A 3835-nucleotide genomic window follows, 5' to 3' on the forward strand; every position below is an offset into this window, starting at 1 on the left:
GATGGATGCTTGGACTTCTGTGGAATTTTTTCAAGATAGAACAAAAATTGAATGTTGCCTTCTTTCTGTTGATGTCAAGTCTGAACTACAAGCAGTAAGGCAAACTTCTGAAGCAGCAAATGTAACCTCACATCAGCCATTGCATACCTTTTCATTCTAACCTGTTTTCACAGTCACAATACAAACAAAATGGGGGGGTTACCCTATACTTTTGACCATCCAAACCTCATGAGAAGTACCTTAAAAAAACATCCAGACCTGGCAAGTGAAAGTATCTTCTCTCTTTCCTGCTCCCTGTGCAACACAACTCTTCAAAACTCTGAAGTCTTGACTTCAACAGAATATATGTTACTGAATAGCATTATGGATCAGGTTTGGCCTTACAGTTTCTAATACTGTTTTCAAACAGACTTTGCAAGGGGTAGCTTTAACATTTAATTGAAAAGCATATGACTTTAAATCAGTTTGCTGCTTTAAAGGAACATTGGAGTAATTTTCTGAGAGATAAATGTATAGAACCCAAGCCTCCTTCCATTAAAAAAGTGAGAATGTTGTCCTTACGCCACTCTGAGTAAGAACAGGGTTCCCCTGTAAAAGGATGGGGGCAGGGAGAGAAAAGAAAACCGCACTGAAAGGGATGCCTCAAATACTGTCAGAAGCAGGGAAACGTTTGCTTTTAAGTACTTTCACTAACTGTACCTGTGCTCTCACTGTGCAGCAAAGTAAAAAACAACAGGAAAAAAACCACACACAATGTTTCTGTGTTTTGCATCTTGCCACACCGCTGTAACAATTCTAATTAAAAAATGTGAGAACTGTTAGTTACCTTCTATTACAGCTTTTATTTATAGCTACATTTACATCCACTGCTCAGTAGCATTTCATACCACAAAGTTTACCAAAGAGACCTTCCATGTGCTTGTTTCTTCCATAGGCTGATAATTACCTCCTCCATCTGAGGAGAGAGGGGGATAAAAAGGACACCGAAAAGGGTACAAACATTCTTGAGACCTGCACGAAAGCTTGAACTTAAATTCTTCCCGTCTTTTTTGACGCTTCATACATGAGACAAGAACAAACAAGGCTGTGCATGTCCAAGTAATGTCCTAGCAAGTAAAGACAGTAGAAAGACAGCTGACTTGAAGGAAAAGGCAACCTCCTTATCAAAAGATATCCAGTGGGAAGAAAATTCTCAGCTGACAAAATGCCAGGAATGATCAACACGCTCAGCCGCCTGCAGTTTATAGGCATTCTTAAAGTTTCTGTAACTTTGAGGGGCATCTGGGTTAGAGTTTATAAACCAACAACTGCAGCTGTGTTGATGGCACTCGCACACCTTTCTCCTGAGCATGCAATGCCAACAGGTGACATAAGGGCCGACTGCAGACTGGCTGTCCCTTGTCACTGCTTTCCACAGCCAGCCTGTCACTACGCTGGCCCACTCTTCCACCTGCAGGAGCTGAAAATGGTTATTTGGTGAAATGCGGGTCGTTTTCTAACTGGGAGATTTGGTGAAATGCGGGTCGTTTTCTAACTGCTTATGATTCAGAGCTACTTCTAACACCTCTGATGCTTTACAATGCCTGTAAATCCTGACGATGAGGAAAACAAGGCACCGCTGCTGCCCAGGCAGGGTGAACCGGGCCAGGTCCCCACGCCACAGGGGGGGCATCACTGCCAGTGGGGACCCCTCCCACACCACAAGGGGGGTCCTCATTGCCATGGGGGACCCTCCCACGCCACAAGGGGGGGCATCAGTGCCAGTGGGGACCCCTCCCACACCACAAGGGGGGTCCTCATTGCCACAGGGGACCCCTCCCACGCTACAAGGGGGGGCATCACTGCCAGTGGGGACCCCTCCCACACCACAAGGGGGGTCCTCATTGCCACAGGGGACCCCTCCCACACCACAGGGGGGACTCACTGCCAGGGGCAACCCTCCCACACCACAAAGGGGGGCCTCACTGCCCCAGGGGACCCCTCCCACGCCACAGGGGGGGCATCACTGTCCCGGGGGGGACCCTCCCACGCCACAGGGACCTCACTGCCACAGTAGATCCCTCCCACACCACAGGGGGGACTCACTGCCTGCTTATGATTCAGAGCTACTTCTAACACCTCTGATGCTTTACAATGCCTGTAAATCCTGACGATGAGGAAAACAAGGCACCGCTGCTGCCCAGGCAGGGTGAACCGGGCCAGGTCCCCACGCCACAGGGGGGGCATCACTGCCAGTGGGGACCCCTCCCACACCACAAGGGGGGTCCTCATTGCCATGGGGGACCCTCCCACGCCACAAGGGGGGGCATCAGTGCCAGTGGGGACCCCTCCCACACCACAAGGGGGGTCCTCATTGCCATGGGGGACCCTCCCACGCCACAAGGGGGGGCATCAGTGCCAGTGGGGACCCCTCCCACACCACAAGGGGGGTCCTCATTGCCACAGGGGACCCCTCCCACGCTACAAGGGGGGGCATCACTGCCAGTGGGGACCCCTCCCACACCACAAAGGGGGGCCTCACTGCCCCAGGGGACCCCTCCCACGCCACAGGGGGGGCATCACTGTCCCGGGGGGGACCCTCCCACGCCACAGGGACCTCACTGCCACAGTAGATCCCTCCCACACCACAGGGGGGACTCACTGCCAGGGGCAACCCTCCCACACCACAGGGGGGTCCTCACTGCCATAGGGACCTCACTACCAGGGGGGACCCTCCCACGCCACAGGGACCTCACTGACAGGGGGGACCCTCCCACACCACGGGGGGACCTCACTGCCCCTGGGGACCCCTCCCACGCCAAAAGGGGGGCCTCATTGCCATGGGGCACCCCTCCCACGCCACAAGGACGGCCTCACTGCCACGGGGGCCTCACTGCCCGAGGGGACCCCTCCCACGCCACAACGACCTCACTGCCCGAGGGGACCCCACCGCCAGGGGGAACCCTCCCCCGGCTGCGGCTGACCGCTCCGCCAGCAGCCCGGTGTAAGCCAGGCGGGGGGGTGAGGGGGGAGGAGCCGGGCGGCCGCTGGTTTCGCTTTCGCCTTCCCCTCAGTCGGCCCTTTCTGGTTCCCCGCTGCTTTTCCCCGAAGTCACGTGGGCGGCTGTTCCCCGCTCCCGGCTCCCCCTCCCGCCGCCGCTCCTGCGCACTAAGGGAGAGCGGGGCGGCGGGTCCCCGGGGCGGCCGCAGCCGGCGGGTGCGGGGGGTGTGCGGGGCTGGGCACTGGAATAGGCTGCCGGAGCCTTCCCCCGAGAGGTGAGGAGGACGGACGCCCAGGGTTACTGGCGTAGCTGGAGCTATGGCTGCCTCCGAGTAGCCCCTCGCCGGCCGCAGGTCGCCCCACCGGGGCTTGACGCTTCGGCGTCCTGAGTCGCCTCCTAAGGGTCTGCGTTCGTGACAGGGTCACACACACACACACCCCACGCTCCTTCCTGCGGGGACACCTTTCTCTTTCACCTGTTACACCCGCTCACGCTTCCTACATCTTAAGCTGCTTTTAGCTCCTCAAGAGCCGCCCGCCCTCTCACACGCTGCCGGCCTCCAACGGAGACGGGGCTCGCCCTATTTCTGCTTCACCTGCCGCTGCCAGCAGCGCCGGGCGGCCGGGTTTTAACAAGTGTAACCTCTCTCCACCTTGTACGCGTGGTGCTTCCACCTCGCCAGCCCCGGCAGCCACCGGGGGCACTCCCGCCGGCGGGGGAGGGAAGCGCTGCCCCGGGGAACAGCTGCCGGAGGAAAACGGGCTGTGGGGCGGGGCACCCCGAGCGCCACCGCGCGCCCATTGGCCAAGGCCGCGAGGGGCTGCGCTTCGATTGGCTCGCCGGCCGGCCCGCCCC

The sequence above is a fragment of the Calidris pugnax genome, unplaced genomic scaffold, assembly GCF_001431845.1.
Source record: "Calidris pugnax isolate Ruff unplaced genomic scaffold, ASM143184v1 scaffold103, whole genome shotgun sequence".
NCBI lineage: Eukaryota > Metazoa > Chordata > Aves > Charadriiformes > Scolopacidae > Calidris > Calidris pugnax.